Source organism: Rhinoderma darwinii, chromosome 11 (assembly GCF_050947455.1).
Source record: "Rhinoderma darwinii isolate aRhiDar2 chromosome 11, aRhiDar2.hap1, whole genome shotgun sequence".
Taxonomy (NCBI): Eukaryota; Metazoa; Chordata; class Amphibia; order Anura; family Rhinodermatidae; genus Rhinoderma; species Rhinoderma darwinii.
The window spans coordinates 44971809-44999184 of NC_134697.1; the positions used below are offsets into that span (position 1 = coordinate 44971809).

A 27376-nucleotide genomic window follows, 5' to 3' on the forward strand; every position below is an offset into this window, starting at 1 on the left:
AAAGGTATAGTAGCCACATGTGGCCAAGCTTTTGCACAAGCGATACCGTTAGTTCTTTTATTTTGGATTGCAGTGTATCCCATCCAGGCTAACCATTCATTTTTATCACTGTAACCTGTTTCTAATGCCAATTTATCTTCATAAGTGAAGTTGGCCAGATAGACTATAGAGGGCAGGTCTATCTTCGGGGCTAAAGGACTTTCAGTTGCATCTTTTTCCTTAACATCAATAAAATGCCCTATAGGGTCAGTACCTTAAACATCAGCTCCTAACCAAAATGGCTGGTTACATTTGGTGGAATTTGTACAGGGACAGGTAGGTTTCTTAATAATAATAATAATTAACCTTTCTTTTAAAGAGGGATTATTGGCATAATATCCATAGTCGAGCATAGCCGTAATCCATACAGCCAAAGTCCATGACTACACATCCTAGCTTTATATATGTTTGTATAGCATAGATGTATTTGCCTGACCTTGTTAACTTGGCTGATTCTTCTCCTATTTAGATTACATTTTAACCATCCATTGTTTCCAGTTCTGAGCAGGTCACAAAATAATGTGGCTGTCTGTCCTTCACTAAAGTTAAGTCTAACCACATTCCAATTCCATTGACCTGGAGTTCCTGAATTAATGTTATCTGCAGGATTCCATCCCTTGTTTTCATTATATTTCCATCTCACCTTCAGTGAAATTAAAATGTTTAACCCCTCCAAGCTAAGTTTTTAGGGAATCCTTTCCCCTGACCCTGTTTCCCAGGGATCCCATACCTTAGGTTGACACTCCTTTGACACCCATAGGATACCTAGAATAACTAATGACATTTTGCCCGGTTTCCCCCCAGGCTCTGGATGTTTTCTTCGCTAAAGTTTGAGACCAGTCACTTCTAACAAATGACCACCCTTTGTTATCAGTCTTTTATAGCCTAGGAGGATAGTGGCAATTCCCTAACTACCTTACAGTGTGATAAGTGTATCCAAGAGGTACGTTTGGCTATCTGTACGGCCATAGGTGTGGTAAGTAGAACCTGATATGGTAATTCCCAAAGAGGATGATACCAGTGTCTTCATTTTATAACTTTGATCAGGATCCAATTTCCCGACTTCACAGGTTCAGGTACAGGGTCACCTGGAATACAATTAGAGATAGGAACGTCCTTGTTGGTTAACATTTTTGCTATCTATTCAACAAGTGTAAAATCAGACTCCTCATCCATCCTAGAGAATGGTTTTAAATGTGGTATTACAAATGGTCTACCATATATTATTTCAAAAGGTGTCAAACCTGATGCTGTAGGAGTCACATGCATATTTAGGACTACTAATGGTAAACAATATACCCAATTCTTCCCAGTCTCTTCCATTGGTTTCTTGAGTTTGGTTTTTTAGTATCCCATTGTTGCTCTATATTTTCTCAGGTATCCCAAACCTAGGTATTATCTCCTTTACCAATGTTAGTGACTGTGATAGCACCTGGGCTTGCTGTTGGTATACTTCTACCCAATTGGTAAATACATCAATAATCACTAATCAATATTTCTTCCCTTAGAGTTTCGCATGGGAACCAAGGTCAGAGATAACTAACTTTAATAACATACAAAATCATCATTAACATCTTTATCTTAAAGGAACAATGTCTTTCTTATTCATTACATAAGAACTAGATGGGGTCTCCAGACAAGATAGCTGCTGCACAAAATTAATTCATTTAAAGAGGCTCTGTCACCAGATTTTCAAACCCCTATCTCCTATTGCAGCAGATCGGCGCTGCAATGTAGATAACAGTAACGTTTTTGTTTTTTTCAAAAACGAGCATTTTTGGCCAAGTTATGACCATTTTTATATTTATGCAAATGAGCCTTTCTTAAGTACAACTGGGCATGTTTAAAGTTATGTCCAAGTGGGCGTGTATTGTGTGTGTACATCTGGGCGTTTTTACTTGTTTTACTAGCTGGGCGTTGTGAATAGAAGTGTATGATGCTGACGAATCAGCATCCTCCACTTCTCTTCGTTACCACCCAGCTTCTGGCAGTGCACAGACACACATTACTGTCCTAATGGAACTTTTACCCCTGAAGATATAACAGGTCGTGGGCAGCATCTTTCTCAAACCTAAAGACACCCAGGTCACATAACCACCGGGCTCTCATTGTTGCCATGTACTTCTTACTTATTATGAGTGACAACCAGTGACCTTCACCTCATAACTCCACATAAAACACATCAAGTTGTTTATCACAATACTGTGGCATGTTTACACACATTATAATTATAAACATCAGACAATAGGGTCTCAACTAATAAAATAATGCTATCACCAATCTCATGCTATCACCCCTCAGGTTTGGGTCCCATCAGTTCATTGACAAGTCCTGTACATACAAACAAACAAACACCTTTTTATAAGAAAAAGTTATCTGTCCCTCTGGACAGGGCACATAGATAATATGTAGTTAATGGGTACATTTTATGTCACACTTGTTACTCTTTTCAGCTGGAATTGTACCTTGATCGGAGCGGATTACCTGTAACAGCTCCTAATCACAGAAATAGTCACAAATATCATATATTTTATCTGACAAGTGTCTCAAACCAAATTTTTTCTTACCTACTCTGAGATTCAAATTAACACCCCTATACATATACCTAATATCTTGTGAAGCTAGAATTCAATGAAACCCTACAAAATATGTTAGAATGGATATTGTGGACTTGGGAACTGTGCTCTCTTTGAATTTTTAGAGTAGTTCGTAAAGCCATATGCCGTGAACAATTTAGATAAGATTTCTACCATCCCCCCTGTTGAGACATGGCTTGTCCCAAGGCTCAATATGACTGCATATCTGAATAAGTTGCTGGGTAGGATGTATTTGTTCTTACAAGATTCATTTACAAACAGTATGAGATCACTATTTGGCAGTGGAATATCTTTAAGATCTGTTCTTGGTTCCACTCTTTCTGCTATGGAGGATAGGCAATCATGTGGTTCACCATCCTCAGCAGTAGGCATCAAGGTCGAAGAATTTAAAGTGGTACATTTTTCTATCATAAATAACACTAATGTGGCGGAAGCTCTAATAGCTTCTGCGGTGGCTACAACTGATTGAACACAGGGAGGTAAGGCTCTAGCTACTGGGTCAAGTTCTGATGAGTAGTAAGCTAGAGGTCTATCCTTTCCTCCATACTCCTGTGTTAGCACTGAAATCATGTATCCATTGTTACAATCTACAGTTTGAATAAAGGGTTTTTTAATAATCAGGTAGTCCAAGCACTGAAGATCCTACAAGAACCTGTTTTATCTGAAAAAAAAAAATGCCTCCTCCGCTTCAGGAGTCAATTCAATGGAATCCTGGGCTGCAAGGGGTTCCTCATAAATCCAACACATCAATGGTCCTGAAATAGCAGCATAATTGGATATTAAACTTCTTCGGAAGTTAGTCATACCCAAAAAAGACATAATTTGTCTTTTTGTCGGAGGTTCTTGTGCTTGGAGTATTGCTGACTTTCTTCCTTCATCTAGATGTTTACCTTCTCCGGTAATATAGTGTATGGAATGCCTGTGTGTTACCGAGGCTAGTAAGTATATGCCCTAGTACATCTCCTGTGAAGTGGGTTCCTATGTCACGCTAAATTACTTCAGGGACCCCATATCGGCATACTACTTCACTGAGTATTTTCTTAGCAGTGTTTTTAGCTGTGGCTTTGGTTACTGGCCATGCCTCAGGCCAGTTTGAAAACACGTCAGTACATACAAGGACATAGTCATATACGCCTACCTCGGGTAGCTGTATGTAATCCACCTGCAGTCGCTGGAAGGGGTAATCAAGGGCGAAACATATGCTTACTGGGTGTTTTTGTCATTTTACCGGGGTTGTGTCTGGCGCATGTCAGGCAACCCTCTACATGTCGAGAAGCTATGTTCTGAAAACCAGGGGCAAACCAGTGTTGTATTTGCCTGCTGAAGTCAGAAAGCCTCTTGCTCGCCATATTGCCTCATAATCTTCTGTGACTCCAAAGGTGTACCTTGAATCTGTATAGACGTTCACCCTTTTACCTGTGCCTAACTTACATGCTTCTGCGAGTGCCATGAGTTCTGCCTCTTGGGCAGAGCTGCTGGAGGGCAGTGACTTTTGCATCACTGTCTTATCTTCCTGGACTACTGCTTGCCCGGTGGTGACATGTCCTGTCTGCTCATTCCAGTATCTGGATCTGTCTACAAAATATTGAACATCATAGTTAGTCAAAGGTACATTAGTGACACCTGGTAACCCTTGGGCGTCAAGTTGCATTAAACTGTGACAATCAGGCTCATGTTCCACATCAAACAAGACATTGTCATTTGCAAGTTCGTACATTAAGGGTCTGCAATCCCCCCTTCCCCCTCCTTTCTCTACAACCATAGGCATAGTGATGGTTGTGTGGGACTGTGTGGTCTTGGATAGCAGTAAACCTATATGGGAAAATTACAACAATAACCAGACAGTTTCCTAAGCACATACGTCAACAGAGATACAACACAAATCATCAACATATTGCAATTGACAAGTGGTGGAGTGTCTGGGGGACCACTTATCCAACAGCTCTTTCATTGCACGGATGACATCAGGGGAATTTTCTGCACCCTGGGGAAGCACCGTCCAGGCATATTGTTTGGCTCTGTGTGTAAAGGCAAAATATTAGTAACAATCCGGAGACAGAATGATAGAGAAAAAACTTTTATTATAGGGAGACACAATGGGAGTTATCAGTTTATTACCTCATAACTTAGCAATCTATCATTTATGCAGACCATGCTGTTAAATATTTCAATTGAGAGAGAGATAGTGAGAGCGCGAGCAGTATTTTACATTCCTTTTAACATGTTCATACACTGCATTCAGCTGCAGGCTGCGGCCCGCGGCCCCCACCCTTTTCTTGTAGAACTAAAAGCTTCAGCGAGCCAAAATGCTGTAAGGAAACTAAATTTCTGCTATATTTATAACGCTAAAACCTGACTGTACATAGATAAGTTTAATTATTTAAACCTTATAGATAAGGCACATAAAAACAACAACAAAACTGTCTTTTTACACAATCTTATACTTCAGTTCATTAGCCATATTAACAACTGAAAGCCTATATAGCCAAGTATGCAAAACAAAATAATTTGGAACACAGTTTGAAGTATACCCATCAGCCATCCTGCTATTCCCTTAAATCAATTAGCTGGATTTAAGAAAGAGAAGGTAGTATTCAACCAGTAGTCTTTGTTAACCTCTTGTTCTTGTAGCTACTTTTCTCTGAAAACAGCTATTTTTTTTAGACTAGCCGTAACAGGTAGGTTGCCTGCAGGATCAATATAATGGCAACATTTTATCATTATTGTTACCTTTCTCTTTGTTTCTTCAACTCCAACAATTTAGTACAAGTTCAAGGCTCCCTATAATCATCTAGACTTAATCACATTGGAGATATCTACATTAGTGTAACCATCAGTCATCAAACCTTCTTTTACTTACTGTAACTCACTAACTGGATATATTCCCCTGTTCTAGGCTTTGACATTCTACTTATCATGGTTAGTAGATCATCATCATCATGTTAGAGCGATGCTCTTACAGCAATTATAACCCCACATGCTTCAACAATGTATTGTATGTCACCTAATAGTAGAAAACGCTTATAACCCCAACAGAAAAGATACAGAACTTACTTTTCTTAATTGATAACTCGCTAACTCACTCCTGACCACAAGCGCAATAATAGTCACAACGTGGACGTGCAAGAGTGCTGTCCAGTTTCTCGGACGGGAGTGGTTACCCGCTTCAGACACAGAGTTTATAATAGTGTCTCAACTGAGACCCACATTCTGGTGGATAAGTCTGCAAAACACAAAGAGACTATACCATATACTTCCGTTCATTCAAACAGCAAATATACAGTTAGCATAACAATTATACATATTTTACAATATTACACATATTCTGCAATCTATAATATAAACCAAAGTCTTCCTATGGAGATTGGACATCAATTCATTAATTACAGCAGTTTATAGCCAATATGATGTATGCACACAAGAAGATAGAGAGACCAAGTGTACAATACCACTAGCACATGTCTATATAATATAATGTGGTAAATATAAAGGTTAATTTATTATATACAATGGTTAGTTGAACAGATGAAATTCCTGTGACTCCCTGTCTGGTAACTCACACAATAGAATCAGTATAACTTCTGATCTCCTACAAGACATGTCATCATTCTCCATGTTAATACATTAGTAAAAAGTTTAATTTCTTAATTTTTTTTCTATCACACACACACACCAATATTTATTATGCTGATCAGTCATATACTTAATGTTCCTGGGTGTTTTAACAGTATTTTTTCTACTAATTAATCCTGGTAACAATTTTACCTAGGACCATACCTATTTGGACTCCCTTATACACACAGGGTTTAATTTATTTAACCCTCATACATTAATTATTCACAGTCAAGGAGTCTCATATATGTTTCATATCATACATTCATGGAAGCATAAACCTATACACATCATTACCTTACACAGCACAATTCAGACACTTACAAAGACAGAGCTGTTCCCCTCATATCTAAATCATTCAATGCTTTTAACCACAATATTGAACTGTATACAAAAAATAATGCTAATACTCTATAATCCTTAATCTATAGGAGATCCTCCAAATCTCCAAGTACTTTATCTTTTACGTCCTGCACAGAGTTATTTATTACCTGTAGCCTTCTCACACAGGCTATGGACTTCTAACCTTGAGAACCATTATTCCCAGGTTTTTATATTAACACCTGTGCTTAATATAACGAAGACCCAGTCTTAGTACCTAAGATCCAACTTAGGTTTTTATCACATAACCTTATAACATCTAAATATGAAAAATAATAAAAACATATATAAACAAAATTATATTACCTTTATTGAGATGAAAACTCGAATCCTCAATTCTTCTCTATACGTTCTTTTAGATTCCTTAACTCCACCCCGTCCATCCCATCAGACTAGCCTCTGTTTAACGGCAATTCAGCCTGAGGTCTTTAGATTGAGTTCATTGAATAACTCACCCCATGCATGGTATGCAGTCTTCGGGTAGACGAGCGGTCAGGAGATGTTGGATTTCCGGCTCGAATAACCAATTGTTAGAAGAATTTATGTACTTATCAAAGAGATTCAAGGAGTCACTTGAATAGAGAATGTGCGTCTTTTATTCTTATCGATAAAGAGACAATATGGCAAAATGTCTGCTGCTACCTTCAGTATCATAGCTTTTATACACGGGATAAACCTAGTTCAAACCAGTTCTTAGCTTTATTTCTTTACTCGACTTCAATACTTATGTAAATACTTCACTTATCAAGTAGAGGGGGTAGGCAGTTGAATAAGATAACATATTAAACACTTGTATAGCTTAATACACACTTTAGTTTCCGATACATAAATTTAAAATAAAACTTTCCTAATACATATCCGCAGCAGAAATCTGAGGTTGAGACTCAAATTTTTCCCACAGAATCTCTGGCAAATCTGTGACAGATTTTTTTAACTGAAATATTGTTTGTCTCAACATAGCCTTACAGTATAAATATTCTATCTCGCTATCTACTCTATACCTAAACAAACAATAGTAAGGAATTCCAATAAATCAGCACCAAGGCAGCCCGAAACATGCCAGATTATCTAAATGTAACTGTATTATGATGATGATTATTATTGTGTGTGTAATGACGGGGGTGGGGAGACAAACAAGTGAGCCCTAATCTACCCACCACTCAGTCCCTGCCTACTTGCAACGACCCGCCCTAGGCGACAGGGTACAACTGGGTGACGGTCCCTACGCTCAATAAGTGCACGACAGACAAACAGACAAGGGTACACAGATCTAGGGGAGAAAGGGGCAGTTGCCCACGGCAACACCGTGAGCAACAAGAGAAGTGAACAAGCCGAGTCAAACCAGGAGAGTACGAGGTGCCAAACGCAGAGCAGAAGAGTAGTCAGCAAGCCGGGGTCAATATGAAGCAAGGACAATGGTACAAGAAGCTGCAGCAGGGCCAGGAAACCAAACGAGAAGAATCACAAGCAAAGGAGGAACAGAAAAGGCAGGTATAAATAGACAGAGGGCGGGAGCTAGCTCCGTCTGGCCAGGCTGTGATAGGTTCTCCCACTCCTAAGCCTGCCACCCTGAGTGGTGGAAGATGGAGTCAGTCTCACAGACATAGAAGCAGGTGCAGACTGATTATCTATGGGCGTTAACCCCGAAGCTGTGCCTGGCAGATCCTTTACAGTGTGCCATTAGATTAACATCTTACACTCTTTGAATAGTTCCTCTGTTTTTAATGTAGCCGAGTTCCCTGACTTACCTTCAATCAATATTTGTTTACAACTCTTTATTTTTCCCAAAACAGCAGAATATGAGCAACATACTCTTTTGTATCGGATAGATAATACCCACAAATGTGCCACATGAGATATGTGCATTGTAGCTACTATATACTGCTATGAACGGCCAGAGTTCTCCAGAGGTGTTTTGGGGTTTTCTTCTGCCAAACGAATTGGGGTAACACAAAGAAAACTGAATCCCGGAAGTAATAAAATAACATCCTTTGAATTATGCCAAAAAGAGTAATTAAATGCACTCCATATTTAATCCTTAACTTCTGAAACCAGATTGGAAAATAAATCACATTCAGCTTTAATTTATGTAAATCAAATAAGTAATGTGGGAACTGGTAAGTTTCACTGATTAAGGCTATGATGATGTATATTATGAGAACTCTGCTTACCCGATTTCAATTAACGCAAGTTAATAGGCAAAAATAATTGAATAGTATGCTAGTATTCCATTTCAATTTGCTTGCTTCGGCTAGCACGTATAAAGAACAATTTGCTGTGCAAAGGGTATTTTTTACTTTATAATAGCTGCTATAACTTTCTCTATGCAGTTATGTCTTGATATGAATATGTTCTGGGAATTTTATTCATTCAGGCAATGTAAAATATTCCTAATGCTTATTTAGCACTTTTTTTCTTGTACCACTAGGGTTTTTAGTAAAGGCAAAGTAGAAATTATTACTATTAATATTCATACAGAGCTAGCATATCCCATAGCAATTAATGTGTTGCATGTGTTCTTTTATCAAGATGTTACATATTATTTTGGTAGAGCCCGTTTTGTGGCTTGTTATAAGGTCCAATTACTAGCCTAAAATACTCTTATATTCGAATGTTGCACCACTGTAACCCAATGAAACAAATAAGGCTTTGTTGTACAATATATGGCACTACATTTTAGTTATTACTAGACCATGACTTGTATGGATGTCAAATAGGGAAAAAAAATAAAAATAGCACATTAACTTTCTATGTACCAGTGTATTCTATACTACAAGGAGCAGACGTCAAATATTGTTTAAACACATGGGTACTAACTTGATGGATTAGGGTTGGAGTTATGTTTTACAGTTTAAGGATTATCAAAGGCAATGTAAATGAAGTTTATTCAAACACATTACAGATACAGCATCTACATCAGGGGTCTCAAACTCAGCCGGGTAAACGTCAAGTTGACAGAAGGAATTACTTTCAAATTTGATAAAATGCTAAATTATTGTTAATCTGTTATTTGAACTACTATAACAATACTACATTACTATAACAATATTACATTACTATAAAACTATTACTACATTACTATAACAATACTACATTGTAATACTACATTACTATAACAATACTATATTACTATAATAATACTACTACATTACTAGAACAATACTACATTGCTATAATAATACTACATTACTATAATCATACCGCTAGGTTTAAACTTATCAGAAATGTGCAAGTTTACTCCATTTTAACAATCCAGTTTTCCAGTTCAAGTGTAGCTAAATGCTGTCTGGCTACTCAGTTGGCAGCATTTGGCAGACACAAGAATGTCAAGATTGGGCAGCCCCTTTTTAGATAGTGCCACAGTGCCCTCTGTAGATAGAGCCACACACCCTAGTTAATTCCCACGTGCCACATGCACCCTAAATAATGCCAAGGTGCCCTCTGCAGAGAGTGCCACACCCCCTAGATAATGTCACAGTGCCCTCTGTAGATTATTCCCCAGTGCCCTCTGTAGAGAATGCCACACACAACCCTTGGTAAATAGTGCCACACACACACCTTTGTAGATAGTGCCACACATATCCTCCTATGGATCGCTCCATTGGGGCTCTCTCTATGAGTGGAATCTCCAACCAAAACATTGCCGGCACCTTGGCCGGGGATTCCTCTCCTAGAGGGAGCCCCAATTAAGCTATCAATAGGGGATATGTGTGGCACTATCTACAAAGGTAGATATCTATAGAGAGGGGATGTAGCACAGTCCACTTGGTGGACTTAAATCAAATCAATAAAACTTAAGTAAATTGTCTTGTTAAACGTTTTTAATATTTAATATATTTACACTTACTTTTTAATTACAGAAAACCTTAGTGGATGTCACTTTAGTGGAGGTCACATGACTTGAAATGGACATAAGTAAGACTCTCTTCACGCTGTTAATTATTTTCAATTAGGTTACTATTTTTTGGGGATGGTCAGAATAGTGTAACGTGCTGCACTATTCAGTGTCTATCTAACCTTAATGATCCCTTTAAAGTCAATTGTGGGGAAAAATAGTTTATAATATATCAGTCGTATTTCATTGTAGGTCCTGTAAATACAGGCCACAATGCTAGTGTGAACAGAGCTTTACTCCTCTGTTCATGTCCTGCAACCCCAAGACCAAGACGATATTTACATTAATACAGCAACTAAGAGATCAGAAAAAGGAAAACTAAACAAGGTGGATATTAGGGTCTGTGAGAAGTATAATATCTTTATATTATTAATATTGAGTAGATCTTTGCACTCGTTCCCCTCTGTGTTTGACCCTGCCCAATCAGAGGAGCAGAACAGCGGAAAAATTGGGAGCGCTGGTACCGTTGGATGACAGAAACCACCAGCAGCTGTTGAAACCCATTGACTTGATGAATTCCATAAAGATTCCATCGTGTAGGCCCTGGTTTTACTGGAACCAAAAGCGCTATTGTTTCAGGTATTCGCGGATGTATCTGCGATGGAGGCCCCTACCCAAGCCTTCAAAACAGATGTAAACGAGGCCTTAGTGGATTCTTAAAATGACGCACCAGTGAGCAATAAAAAAAAGTTCACAGTGCCCTTAAATCCTGATGTACGGTACCTATGTAAAGTGTCATAGTACTGTTAAACTCAAAAAGATATGGCTGTCAGACTTGCCTCAAGCTACTCAGTAAGCAACCTCTGAAGTAAAAAAACGGGGGAGGAGTAGGATCCAGCGCTGAGTTAAGGATTAAAATGGATATTCTGTTCCAAGTTTAATGGCATAAATGTTAAAAGGAAGTCCAGTTGTGGATAGTCCTGGGTTGGTAAGAAGTGGAGGTATTGTCCTCGGGGCCTACGCGTTTCGGACGACTGCCGCGTCCTTAAACTTGGCTGTAGTAATTTTGAATAGCGCGCGCTGTCAGTTTTTGTACTGAATCAGTGCGGTCAGCTGATTATTTTGTGCGTGTCATCGTTTGTAGTATGTTGGAACGCAAGCCGGAAGTGGTTGTCCGGTCCTGTATTGTGATCAAGAGAGCTTACGAGTAAGTATTGATGTTATTGGAGGGCTATTATTTACCTTGATTGAGTAGTTTATATAGTGCATTAATGCGTATCTGAGACCTATGAATGTTAGATTAAATTGATATGTTTATATATTAAATATGTTTTGACGTTTCAGTTTTCTATTTAGGGGTATCAGACAACAGCGATGGCCGGCCCGGCCAATCGCCCGAGCCCAGTATGTATCCCGAGAAACATCATAAACGTTCAATTATAGGTAAGTACAGTAGTAAAATACAGTGATGAAACGTTAAATTTTGTTATGTATCTCTTGTTTGTAGAAAACTACGAATATTCCCAAAGGGGCCTTTGTTGAAATATCAAAACTGTGAAATAACATTTGGATTGAAATTATGACGGCTCCAAATATTTTGATATAAATATGCCAGATGACTATCGCTGTGTTGTTACGGGGTAGCGCGCTATAATGTAGAACGAGGATCTTGTGGGGAAAGTGCAGATAGGACACAACTGAAACTATATGGGGGTTCGGAAACATATATTGAGACGAACGAGACTAGGTGGTATGTGAATTAAAATGTGTGCATGACAAACAGCAAATATTATGCATGCAACACTGGATACGTTTATATACCTTGGAAGATAATGCGTTATGTGATTATTCATGTTATATTATTTTGTATATCATACCAAATTTTGCATTTTGCTCATGTATAGCTGGTATTGCTAATCATGACATTAATACTGATACATTAATTCCTTTCTTAGGTTTAAGCCTTTTGGAAATCTTGTGTTTAATCGATAGATCCAATAGGCTTCACGGAGATGGGTTTTGTGTTTTATATCACCTCCCCTTTTGCATGGTTGGATCTTTTCAATGGCATAACATCTAAACGATCTAGTTGATCTGTTATGTTGAGAGATGAAATGTTTAGATGCATTTGATGTATTCAAGATATTTTCGTTTCTCACGTAGCTAAGATGTTCCAGGATTCTTATTTTAAATTTCCGGTTGGTGCAACCTACGTATTTTAAATTACATTCTATGCACTCAATGATGTAAATGACTGATTCAGAGTTGCAGTTTATGTAATTTTGTATATTGAAATTGTCAGTGTATGTGGAGTCACTGAAAGTTTTGGTTGTCTGGACGTGGGAGCAAACTTTGCAGGGATGCTGGCCACACTTATAGAAACCTATGGTTTCTAACCATGTTGTATTTATTTTCTCACTAGCAGTGAATAAGGATGGAGACAGAACATTGCCCAAAGAGGAGGCTTTCCTTGCCACTATTCTACACCCCCCAGCCAGCACTGTGCGCAAAGTGTCATCCTCCATGAGGATAGGTAAGTAGTTGGTTATTAATTTTTTAATTTGCGTAAACTGGTTGCTTTGTTGTAAGATTAACGTGGGTTGGTTGTCGGTGGATTGATTGTTCTGTAATGTGTCTCCTGTTTTATTCTGGTGACTCAAAAGTTGAGCTCTGGATTTTTTGGTCATGATGTTGCTGGCTCGATTAAGTGACCATTGGGGATAGCCTCTTTCGTGGAGTCTTGTTTTAATTGATTCTTGTTCTATCTTATATTGACTCTGGTAAGTGCAGTTCCTTTTGGCACGGTGCATTTCACCCACTGGTATGGCTTTGATGGTATGCCTGGTGTGGTTACTATTTGCGTGTAGTATATTGTTTGTGGCCGTAGGTTTGCGATGCGTTTTAGTCGAAATGGTTTGACCATTTACACCCATTAACTCCAGATCAAGAAAGATGATGTTGGTGATATCAAAATGATGAGTAAATTTAAGATTACAATTATTATTGTTAAGAGTTTCCACAAACTTAGGGATAATATCAGTGTCTCCTTTCCAAATAATCAATATGTCATCGATATATCTACCGTACCATTCCACATGGTGGCTGTATGTATTTTCGGTGGAAAAAATGTGGAATTGTTCCCACCATGCCATGACCAAGTTTGCTACTGAGGGGGAGAATTTTGCCCCCATAGACACACCTCTAAGTTGCAAATAATATTTTGTATCAAATTGAAAGTAATTGTTGGTTAAAAGAAACATGAGTACGTCTAGTATATATAATTGGAAATTTTTTTCATATGTACTGTGTTTAGTCAAATGATAATTGAGGGCGGCATGAGCTATGTGGTGTGGAATTGATGTATATAATGCCACGAAGTCACATGTGAGCCAGCTATATTTTTTATCCCAAACTTTGTTGTGTAACAAGTTTAGGACATGTTTGGTATCTCTGAGGAAACCAGGTGTTGCTTGTGCCAATGGTTGTAACAATGTGTCCAGCCATTCTGACAATCTCTCGAGGATTGATCCAATACCAGATACAATCGGTCTCATTGGTGGAGGGAATATCTGTTTATGGATCTTAGGGAGTGCGTGAATAATTGGAGTGATTGGTTGGTCAACGTAAATAGAATATCCATTTTAATCCTTAACTCAGCGCTGGATCCTACTCCTCCCCCGTTTTTTTGCTAATCCACCGTGTGCCGACACGAGGATCCGAGTGCCATTCACAACACACTGGAGTGTGTCAGGTGAGCTGGAGGATTTCTCCCCAATTTCTATTGTATTGCAAGTTCGGCTTACTATACCTCTCGAGCTCCCTTCATACTAGTGTCTCCAGGAGGAACACTAGCAAGTCCAAATATATGTTCAATACGTAAGTCCTGTTATATGCAAGTTTGTAACAAGTGAAGCTAGAACATCATTAACCACTCAGATACAAGTGGCCACAACTGACCAACAAACCAATACCTTCTATTACTAATACATATACATTGTTTCTAATGAGCTGGTTGACGCAATTGACTAATCTTTGATTTTAACTCACTTACACGTTGCACATTTACCTTGGTCAGCATAATCCAAAGTGTCATTGTATATCTAAACCATGACGCATGTTATTCAATCTACTCGCATAGAACTGGCGGAAAAAGTTTTTGGTAACCATGACAACCATACAGAAAACAACCAAGACATGGAGGATTTATTTCACAAACTTGAAAAAAACTTAGCTCAACAAGCAAAAATCTGGTGGGACCTCACCACACTCAAAAATTATATTACAAAGAACATGATTCCTAGAGGGTTACGACTCCGAAAAATGCCCAGCTTTGTTTATACAGAAGACTTTCTTAAGGAATGGAATGAGACTCTATCCATTTGTTCTATCAATTTAATGAAATTAATTACGAAACAGGAGGAACTTAAACTAAAAGAATTAGACACTAACATCTTGGATATCGAGAAATCATTAGAAATTTTCTCCAACTCACCTTCATTCACTCTTCTCCAAACTAGGATGTCATCTGCTACCGACAAGCTGGATCATGCTATTGCAGACATAAAGAAAAATAAATTTCAAAGGGACATCAAGGACTATTCAAACAACGAAGTCTACAACTGGAGCTCAAAAACAAGAAACTACAATAGACCAAGACCTATTCTCAAAAGAAGAAACCAGTCCTACAAACAATACAGGGACTTACCCAACAGAGTAAGTTTCAGCTCCACTGAACCAGACTCCGCTGATGGTATATCAGAAGATGAGAATGTTTGAACACGTCTCCATACAAGTTACAGACCAGAAAATATCTCATTCCAGTCAAAAAACGGGGAAGGAGGGGCGGCAGAAAGCACAAGTCGAACAAATTTAGAACAAAACCGCCGCCTCCGTTCAAGAAAATTTCAGCAGCATTAACTACTAATGTCACTAATCTTTCGTCTACACCCCTCACCACAGAACAAAATGAGGTTTTGTCCCTAGGCCTTAATTTTGCCCCCAAAAAGAATTTCAATCTGTTTAACACAATACTTGATATCAACAAGTTCATTCGAAACTTGACTGTCAAAAAGCATTTTTTTCGCAATGAAGAAACAACACTAGGAGATATTGTGACAGTGACACCAGCCTTAACCTCAGCTGAAGAATGCATCAACACAATATCACCAGACACAGTTTCCCAGGTGTCCAAATTTTCATTTGAAGAACTCACAACCCTAGTAAGCCTTGATCATTTGCGAAGTGAAACTCCAAATCAAACAGTGACCACAGCTTCTAATTTCAAAACATCTAATCCTAAATTTTATCCAATAAGTTCACGTACTGAGTCAATGGACCGATTCCAAATGGTCATGGAAAAAGAACTCCATCAGCTTGCTGACAGCCTCAAAGGCCAATGTCCAACAAAAAATATGTCAAGAAAACTAACAGAAGCAACAAAGTCGTTACAAGAAAATAAACAACTAATCATAAAAATGTCGGACAAAGGGGGCAATGTCACAGTTATGAATAAAAAGGACTACCAACAATCCATTCTGGACTTATTATCGGACGAAACAACATACAAGAAATTGGACAAAAACCCAGTAGAAATAATTAAACATTCAATGAAAAGATTACTTGAAGATGGTTACCAAGGAGGCTTCATCAGTCAAAAACAAATGGACTTTATTTACGTTGACCAACCAATCACTCCAATTATTCACGCACTCCCTAAGATCCATAAACAGATATTCCCTCCACCAATGAGACCGATTGTATCTGGTATTGGATCAATCCTCGAGAGATTGTCAGAATGGCTGGACACATTGTTACAACCATTGGCACAAGCAACACCTGGTTTCCTCAGAGATACCAAACATGTCCTAAACTTGTTACACAACAAAGTTTGGGATAAAAAATATAGCTGGCTCACATGTGACGTCGTGGCATTATATACATCAATTCCACACCACATAGCTCATGCCGCCCTCAATTATCATTTGACTAAACACAGTACATATGAAAAAAAATTCCAATTATATATACTAGACGTACTCATGTTTCTTTTAACCAACAATTACTTTCAATTTGATACAAAATATTATTTGCAACTTAGAGGTGTGTCTATGGGGGCAAAATTCTCCCCCTCAGTAGCAAACTTGGTCATGGCATGGTGGGAACAATTCCACATTTTTTCCACCGAAAATACATACAGCCACCATGTGGAATGGTACGGTAGATATATCGATGACATATTGATTATTTGGAAAGGAGACACTGATATTATCCCTAAGTTTGTGGAAACTCTTAACAATAATAATTGTAATCTTAAATTTACTCATCATTTTGATATCACCAACATCATCTTTCTTGATCTGGAGTTAATGGGTGTAAATGGTCAAACCATTTCGACTAAAACGCATCGCAAACCTACGGCCACAAACAATATACTACACGCAAATAGTAACCACACCAGGCATACCATCAAAGCCATACCAGTGGGTGAAATGCACCGTGCCAAAAGGAACTGCACTTACCAGAGTCAATATAAGATAGAACAAGAATCAATTAAAACAAGACTCCACGAAAGAGGCTATCCCCAATGGTCACTTAATCGAGCCAGCAACATCATGACCAAAAAATCCAGAGCTCAACTTTTGAGTCACCAGAATAAAACAGGAGACACATTACAGAACAATCAATCCACCGACAACCAACCCACGTTAATCTTACAACAAAGCAACCAGTTTACGCAAATTAAAAAATTAATAACCAACTACTTACCTATCCTCATGGAGGATGACACTTTGCGCACAGTGCTGGCTGGGGGGTGTAGAATAGTGGCAAGGAAAGCCTCCTCTTTGGGCAATGTTCTGTCTCCATCCTTATTCACTGCTAGTGAGAAAATAAATACAACATGGTTAGAAACCATAGGTTTCTATAAGTGTGGCCAGCATCCCTGCAAAGTTTGCTCCCACGTCCAGACAACCAAAACTTTCAGTGACTCCACATACACTGACAATTTCAATATACAAAATTACATAAACTGCAACTCTGAATCAGTCATTTACATCATTGAGTGCATAGAATGTAATTTAAAATACGTAGGTTGCACCAACCGGAAATTTAAAATAAGAATCCTGGAACATCTTAGCTACGTGAGAAACGAAAATATCTTGAATACATCAAATGCATCTAAACATTTCATCTCTCAACATAACAGATCAACTAGATCGTTTAGATGTTATGCCATTGAAAAGATCCAACCATGCAAAAGGGGAGGTGATATAAAACACAAAACCCATCTCCGTGAAGCCTATTGGATCTATCGATTAAACACAAGATTTCCAAAAGGCTTAAACCTAAGAAAGGAATTAATGTATCAGTATTAATGTCATGATTAGCAATACCAGCTATACATGAGCAAAATGCAAAATTTGGTATGATATACAAAATAATATAACATGAATAATCACATAACGCATTATCTTCCAAGGTATATAAACGTATCCAGTGTTGCATGCATAATATTTGCTGTTTGTCATGCACACATTTTAATTCACATACCACCTAGTCTCGTTCGTCTCAATATATGTTTCCGAACCCCCATATAGTTTCAGTTGTGTCCTATCTGCACTTTCCCCACAAGATCCTCGTTCTACATTATAGCGCGCTACCCCGTAACAACACAGCGATAGTCATCTGGCATATTTATATCAAAATATTTGGAGCCGTCATAATTTCAATCCAAATGTTATTTCACAGTTTTGATATTTCAACAAAGGCCCCTTTGGGAATATTCGTAGTTTTCTACAAACAAGAGATACATAACAAAATTTAAAGTTTCATCACTGTATTTTACTACTGTACTTACCTATAATTGAACGTTTATGATGTTTCTCGGGATACATACTGGGCTCGGGCGATTGGCCGGGCCGGCCATCGCTGTTGTCTGATACCCCTAAATAGAAAACTGAAACGTCAAAACATATTTAATATATAAACATATCAATTTAATCTAACATTCATAGGTCTCAGATACGCATTAATGCACTATATAAACTACTCAATCAAGTTAAATAATAGCCCTCCAATAACATCAATACTTACTCGTAAGCTCTCTTGATCACAATACAGGACCGGACAACCACTTCCGGCTTGCGTTCCAACATACTACAAACGATGACACGCACAAAATAATCAGCTGACCGCACTGATTCAGTACAAAAACTGACAGCGCGCGCTATTCAAAATTACTACAGCCAAGTTTAAGGACGCGGCAGTCGTCCGAAACGCGTAGGCCCCGAGGACAATACCTCCACTTCTTACCAACCCAGGACTATCCACAACTGGACTTCCTTTTAACATTTATGCCATTAAACTTGGAACAGAATATCCATTTTAATCCTTAACTCAGCGCTGGATCCTACTCCTCCCCCGTTTTTTTGCTAATCCACCGTGTGCCGACACGAGGATCCGAGTGCCATTCACAACACACTGGAGTGTGTCAGGTGAGCTGGAGGATTTCTCCCCAATTTCAACCTCTGAAGTCTTTAAGACAAACCATAATTCACACGAACGTGTTATACGTCTGTGCTACGCGTGTGATTTTCACGCGCGTCGCACTGACCTATGTTAATGAATGGGGCCATTCAGACTGCCAGTGAATTTCATGCAGCGTATGTGTGCTGCGTAAAACTCACGACATGTCCTATATTTGGCTTGTGTTTCATGCAGCACGCACCCATTGAAGTCAATGGGTGCGGGAAAATCACGCTCGGCACACGGAAGCACTTCTGGGTGCCGCGCGTGATGCGTGCTACAGTAGGAAAATAAATTAATGAAAACAGAAAAGCACGTGTTTATAAACATAAAACCAGAGCGTCATCATGATGCTGGCTGTGCGAAAATCACGCAGCCGCGCACCATATGCTGATGACACACGGACCTTTTGCGCGCGCAAAATGCAGCGTGTTTTGCGCGTGCAAAACAGACAGGCCTTATTCACACGGACATAACTGTAGGGAAGACCCACCTACAGCGGAACTGCTGTCCTAATAAGAGCGAACCTACTATCAGGAACCTCCAGGTAACCATGAGCGATCCCTCTTACTAGCTATGGAATATCGGGTTGACCACTAGGCAGCCGCTGACTGGCAGTATGAGTTAAATGGTACTTGAAGTAAAAGGTAAACCAGAAAGCACGTAATAAATGCAGCAGGACAATAACAGCAAAAGGGTAACAACAAAGCACGTAATAAATCCAGCAGCACAAGTAAAAGGTAAACCAGAAAGCACATAACAGGATCTGCAGTATAATATCCACTCCACACTAAACCAAGAAGAACCCGGTTCAAACAAGGAAACTAAACTGACAAGCAGAGATAATTCTATTACTGAAGTACATAGATAAACGTAGTGAAATGGGTTTGCTGGGTCTTAAGACACAAAACAACACAGAGAAATCCGGACCCGTCCCAGTCAGCACACAGGAAAAATAAGAAGGAGAGTGAAACGACACAGAGAAGTCCAAACACTGAGATACTTAGAGTTGCAGTAGTAGAGGCAGGTAAAATTAATAATAACTGGCACATCAGGCCAGGAGGAGGCGCTTTAAATAGGACGCTGCCTAATATGAGTGGATGCCGGACCTGACTGCTGATTGATCTGGCGTCTCCGTACTCTAGCAGATTGGCAGATTAATCGACTGCCCAGCCTGGAAGCTGGTGAGAATGTGACATAAGTCTTTCCCTTCACAGCTCAGCTGTTTGTGCTGCAGTCCTCCCCATCATCATAATTCACTAACACGAAGTTGTTATATTTGTCTGCCATGTTATAGATATAGAAGAGTTGCAGCCCGGTCACTGTCTCCACAAACCTCCTTTACCAGTCCTTGCTTTAGGGTATGTGCACACACTAATTACGTCCATAATTGACGGACGTATTTCGGCCGCAAGTACCGGACCGAACACAGTGCAGAGAGCCGGGCTCCTAGCATCATAGTTATGTACGATGCTAGGAGTCCCTGCCTCGCTGCAGGACCACTGTCACGTACTGAAAACATGATTACAGTACGGGACAGTTGTCCTGCAGCGAGGCAGGGACTCCTAGCATCGTACATAAGTATGATGCTAGGAGCCCGGATCCCTGCACTGTGTTTGGTCCGGTACTTGCGGCCGAAATACGTCCGTCAATTACGGACGTAATTAGTGTGTGTGCACATACCCTTAGGGTATGTTCACACGGCCTATTTACGGACGTAAATCGGGCGTTTTTGCCCCGAATTACGTCTGAAAATAGCGCCTCAATAGCGCTGACAAACATCTGCCCATTGAAAGCAATGGGCAGACGTTTGTCTGTTCACACGAGGCGTATATTTACGCGCCGCTGTCAAATGACGGCGCGCAAATAGACGCCCGCGTCAAAGAAGTGACCTGTCACTTCTTTGGCCGTAATTGGAGCCGCTATTCATTGACTCCAATGAATAGCAGCGCTAATTACGGCCGTAATTGACGCGGCGTTCTTGCGCCTGCACATGCCGGTACGGCTGAAATTACGGGGATGTTTTCAGGCTGAAACATCCCCGTAATTTCAGCCGTTACGGACCCCCGCCGTGTGAACATACCCTCACTTCTTTCCCCTGCAAGTACAGTACACTCCTGTGGTCACAACTCTCCCACACAGCAGAGAGAGAGTAGTGCCAATGCTGCTGTAATCACAGGACTTTATTAGCTAGCAGGTTTCCCCTACAGATGCACAAACAGCTCAGAATTCCCTTGTTATGTAAGATATTCAAGTTATTTTAGCTATCTCTTTGCTTCTGCAGCTGTGAACCATATTTATTTCCTAGCTGAGATCAGCAAGGAGAAATCAAAAGGCTGCAGTGATTCAAGTCTCCTTCTACTCTGCCCCATATTGAAATAAAAGAAGTGTTCAGACTGTAGCTGAATGAAGCTAATAAACAGCATAGGGCACTTAGATTTTTATAGTTCAATATATATATTTTTAAAAATGTACATATATTTATTTTCAAAAGAAAGCAAATACAGTACAGTGAAAAAAGGAACACACACCTTCTGATGAAAAAGAAAAGCAAAAGTAGTACTAAAGCATTGTAAGCATAACAGTACAAATATTCTTCTATTAAAAAAGCACGTGGAAAGGTTCCACAAAGTTTGAGGAACAAATAACTGGGTAAGACAAGGGAAAAAAAGGGGCGGTGGGGTGAAAAAGAAAGACTAATCACCTGGCCACTCAATTTTTTTACATTTTAGATTAGAAGTTTGATTTTACACACCGAGTTGCATATGCGAACGTGTTTTGACTAGGATGAAATGGTGAATGAAGGCATTATAGGGACAACAAAGTGTTTTGCATTGTCACGTGAGATTGCTGATGTTGGGTACATCCTAAAGTTATGCCTTGAAATATGAAAAGAGATGCAGGCATCAGGAAGCATAACGATGAACTGCTATACAAATGAGAAATGGGAGAAAAAAAGAATCATGTATTACATGAAGGGACTGTGTGACAGGTTCCATCTGGAAGTTTAGACAAGTTTTCACTTGTTAAACATAGTAGATCTGTCACTGTGCCTCATTATTCCACACACTATCTCTGGACAGCTTCAAGCTCTGACTGAAGCATTGCCCATGGACTACACAGGTGACTTGAGTTGACACATCAGGTTTCCACGGAGGACTTTGTTACCTAACCTCCTATGTTTATTCTATGATTAGGCTAAATGATAAGAGGTTATTCAGCAACCATCATTTGACAATATGTCAGTTCCAGCTGTGTTTTATAACCTCAAGATGCACCATCATTTCACTATATAGGCTTGATAAACCTACCTCACACTGCAATAGATTCTAATCAATGACTACTGGCATACTGCATAGATATACAGAAGAGATTTCAAGATTTTTTTTTGTAATCTGTATTTTTGTGATTATAGGCTTTCACTGCTGAGATTCATCATTAGAGCAAATCTTTTTGCTTGCCAGTTGCATTAACAGAATGGAAATGAAATGTTGTGAAAATCAGTTGGAGTTAACCTATAAAAGCACATCATACGGTTTCTAAAATAATATAGTCAGTTTGTGATTACAACTTGTGAACTTCTCAATGGTACATTGAGTGGACCAGGATTTTAATGACTGATGGTAACACGTTGAATAAAGGTCTGGTTCAAGCTATAACCTGCAGTGTTGATCAATAGGAAAGCAAAACAACCCCTATGAGGTAATTGCCAAATGTCTTCGAGCAAATTTCTGGATGAGTTTCCCATCTCAAGCAATCTATTATAGATATCCTGTACTAGTGTGTAACCTCCAAACGTCTTTTAAAATCATGTAAATAGTCAACTATTATTGTATTTTGATGAAGAGTCCCGTAGTATCACTGCTCCTACAGTAAAAAGCCCCTTCATCGTTGATGGTGAAACCTTCTTTGATGTAGTGGATGCCCCTTAGTCAATGTTAAAGGCCGGGTCATAAAAACAACATTAGCTACATCTGTGAATTGACTATTCCATGTATTCCTGGTAATTATATCACTCATAGACGTATTTTCTCCAAAATAAGTAACCCAGCTTTTTTGGTCTTTCTTAATATTGCAACCAACCCATTCCATTAATTACTTATTTTCCACATCGGAATCCTCTCTAGCTCTGAATCTAGGCCAGTTTTTTTGCAAATCTTTTTTCATAGAGCGTAAAACAGAGAAAAAATGTATATAAAGAAAAAGCATATTACAGAAGAACCAGCTAATAAGTATGAGCTAATGCAGTAAATAGCAGCACGCAGGACTACTGGGTAGTACAATAGTTGACATAGTAAGTGAAGTACAAAGAAACAGAGCCATGTTCCCCAACCTGTGGCAAATGTAGGCTGTCAAGGAATGCTGGGAGTTATAGTTTTGCAACAGCTGAAGAGCCGCAGGTTGGGGAGAACCGTCTTAGTTTATGGTATATCACCAAATAATGTGGATTTATTTAAGGGAGGGTAGGATAGACTACAGCAAAGGAAAGTCCTTGTACCTGGAGAGAAAATAGAGACAAAATGTCTGGGCAGTCAGCCAGATCTAGATACAACAGGTTGGTGGTTAGTTAGTTAAACTTGGGCAGAACATTTGTGATTTAGATAGTGATGTGGATTTAAATCAGAAACTGGAGAGAGGGTAGATCGAGGGATGTCCAGAATAATGGTATTAAGGATTTAGCTACCATAATCACACAGGAAGTCAGATCATTTTTCTTGGGCTAAAAGGAGTCTGAGGGGCCTACAGAAGAACTAAAGGGGCAGTTAGAGAGGTGTGTTTGGCAGAAATTGTGTATTTGAGATCTGTGACCCCTTTCCAGGAATTAAGGCTCAACTGGGCAATCCCACTAGATGTGAGATATAGTGCCTGTGTGGACGCCACAGCCCAAACATGTATCAGAGGGAGAGAAATACATGTTATAGAGAAACCCTGGTGTTTTATACCATCTGGTTAATGTCTTAAAGGAGTTCTCCTGAAATTTGACGTATCTTGAGAAACCATACAAGGGCTTTAACACAAAATAAATTTATTCTCTTGTGAAGTATCTATCCAGTTCCTTCTCCCATGCTACAAGGTAGCTTGGTTTGTCAGGGGCTCCTTTACTGTACATTTTTCAGAACAGGCCCTTAGGAGGGGAAGAGATTCTAGCCAGGAAAGTTTGTGAATGGTCGGGAACCTATTGAGAAATTGTTTACTCGTATTTAACAAGAACTGTATAAGCAAAACATTGTTAGTGTGGTGCATAGGTGCTGGTAAAAATGAAATGAAATCTGGAATCTTGATGTTTTTAAATTGTGAAAATCTCGCCAAAGATCTAATGAGAAAGATGGGATGTTCTTGAACAGCGGTGGATATCCCAATGAGGATAGAGAAGAAATCTTCCAGGGGGGGTCTAGTAAAGAAATAGTGATAGATAACATCTAGGGTGCCCCTTGTAAGAGGACTAACCGGGATGTATAGGTTGTGCTTTAGAAAAGCACACATATATTTTGCATAAGTTGTGGACCTAGTAAAGTTTGTGCGATGGTAGGTTTCACAGTCTAACTAGGCACAGCCAACTACACAGGCGGGTGCGAACACACTGGGCGGATATGCTATGCAGAAGTACACTGCGTATCCACTTGGATTTGAAATTATTCAAAAGCTTTTTTTTTTCTGATTAGCGATTTTTGCGGGTATTACCTCCCCATTGAATTCAATGGGGAAACCCGCAGCAGAAGAGCAGCGATTCCGCAGCATAAACTTACATTCTGCTGATTCAAAACTTCACCGCAGTGCAATTTATGATTAGTTTTTCAGTCGATTTATTCCACTGTTGGTGGATGAGATTTGTATAAATTTCACCCACACTACTGCTACTGTAATATGCTGTAGATTTTCCCGCAATTAAATCTGTTGTGGAAAATCCGCAGTGTTTAAACCTAGTGTGTTACTATCCTACGCTTAATAGGTTTTAAAATTAAGTCTGTGCGGGAGCCAATATTTTTTTAGTGTTCCAGTTTTTAGTGTTCCAGTTTTTGTTCCAGAAGGTAAAGAATGATTGGGTGTGTGATATGGGAACAGTTTGGATGACACATAGTATATGGGGTAGGATATAGGTTTTGAGGTAGTTTTTTTCTATCTATCCAGGAGATGAGGGGGATGTTGAAGGAGCTCAGTTGGGATTGCTATATGTGGCCACCCAGTGGTTTTAATGTGAATTGCAGCCTGTTAAGAATTTTGCTAGCATGTCACGATATTGTATTGAAATGGTTTTATGAGAAATTGGAGTCCTTAACCAAATTTAAGCAAAGGTAATGATGGACATGTTTTTAATTAGGTGTAGATAGCGGCGAAAAAAATAGCGGGTATCTTTGGTCAGGTAAATCCCAAGATATTTAATTTGATGTTCAGACCAGTTGAAAGGGGCTAGGGACTTAAAGGCGTTTTCACATGAGGGACATTTATGGCATATCCACAGGGGGCGACACAGACTTAGTGGGCCCCTTTGTGAGGAACTCTCGGCGGCAGAAAACGTCACTTTGTGCCCCCATATAGAAGTTAGGCCCCCAGTTTGTACCCCCATAAATTAAGTTCCCTCTGTAGATAGTGCCACACAGCCCCCCTCCCAGGTAGTGCCATACAGCCCCACCTGTAGATAGTGCCATACAGCTCCCCCTGTAGATCGTGCCAGACAGCCCCTTGTAGATAGCGCCATATGGCCCCCCATAGAGAGCACCATATGGCCCCCCTGTAGAGAGTGCCATATGGCCCCCCTGTAGATAGCGCCATACAGACCCCCCATAGATAGTGCCATACAGCTCCCCCTCTAGATAGCACCATACAGCTCCCCCTCCTGTAGGTAGCACCGTATAGCGACTCCCAAACAAATAAAACAAAAATACTCACTTAGGCCCTGTTCCCACAAAGAATGGAGTGAATCAACGCCAACAGGATCCTTGCATAGGCCGGCGTGATCCAGTGACGTCATCACGCCGGCAAGCACAATGATCCTGTCCCTGCGCATGATAGGCTGCAGCCCGTAGCCTAGTAAATAGTATGCCATAGTGCTTAATAGTATGTGCATCCTAAGGACGCAGATACTATTGAATGTGGAGTCACTACCACTGTAGCAGCCAAAGCAGCGGCATCAGGGGCCATGACAGCGGGCGGCACAGGCCCCCTCATGCGAAGCAGAATCCCCGGCAAGAGTGTCGGCAATGCTCTGGCCAGGGATTGTACTCCTGGAGAAGCCATGATGGCAGCGGCAGCACCTGGCGGCCGAGTGGGCCCCCCCCCAAGTGTAGTGGGCCCTGGCACTTGCCCAAGTTCGTCGGGTGCTAACACCGGCCCTGCTTAAAAGACCAGACCTCTTCTAAAGGAATAGAGCTATTCGGGACCTCAGACATTGAGTAGTTGATTTCAATATTAGAAACCCGAGTAAGGCATCATTTACACAAGCGTAATATACGCGCGTGCTTTTCACGCATGTCGTATGCACCTATATTAGGCTATGGGGCAGTGCAGACAGTCCGTGAGTTTTGCGCAGCGTGAGTCCGCTGCGTAAAACTCACGACATGTTCTATATTTCTGCGTTTTTGGCGCATCACGCACCCATTGAAGTCAATGGGTGCGTGAAAACCACGCAGGTCGCACGAAAGCACTTCCGTGCGAACTGCGTGGTTCGCGCAACACCTGTCAAACTCTGAATGTAAACAGAAAAGCACCACGTGCTTTTCTGTTTACAAACAACCAAACGGAGTGTAAAAATGATGGCGGCTGCGAGAGAATCTCGCAGCCGCGCATCATACACTGATGACACGCGCAGCTGTTAAGTGCCTTTTGCGCACGCAAAATGCCACGTTTTTTGCGTGCGCAAAATGCACACGCTCGGGTAAATCAGGCCTAAATGTGTTGAAAATTTGTAAGATACAAGGCTATGCCACTTTTGACGCATCCCATGATCATAATTTCTTATCACATAACTTTTTAATATAGTAACATAGTACCTTTTATAAAAGACATATGACCGCTCCTCTTTTCACTCTACACAAACCTAATTGGAAAACTATCAGTAGATTTGGCTTCCAGTACCATCTCTACGCGGATGACACCCAATTATATGCCTCTTTCCATGATATCCCGCCGGCTCTAATACAAAACACCAGTGATTGCCTGTCCACTGTCTCTCACATAATGTCCTCTCTCTATCTGAAACCGAATCTTTATAAAACTGAGCTCCTTGTGTTTCCACCATCTACTAACCTACCAAACCTGATGTCTCCATCTCAGTGTGTGGTACTACCATAACTCTGAAGCAGCACGCCCGCTGTCTTGGGGTTATTTTTGACTCAGATCTTTCCTTTACTTCACACATTCAATCCCGTTCACGCTCCTGTCACTTTCACCT

The 27376-nt window shown here is 39.9% G+C and overlaps 1 protein-coding gene and 1 long non-coding RNA gene across 2 annotated transcripts in view; one reads left to right on the forward strand and one right to left on the reverse strand.

Moving 5' to 3' along the window:
- PCDH15 (protocadherin related 15) overlaps positions 1-27376 on the forward strand; it is a 1038602-nt gene that overhangs the window by 801524 nt on the left and 209702 nt on the right. The gene's annotated exons all lie outside the window — the stretch shown is intronic.
- Positions 14951-18360, reverse strand: LOC142663622 (uncharacterized). The gene is made up of 3 exons (XR_012851119.1): positions 18320-18360; positions 17230-17340; positions 14951-15013 (listed from the first exon to the last, which is right to left on the reverse strand). It is a non-coding gene; the product is annotated as an uncharacterized LOC142663622 (long non-coding RNA).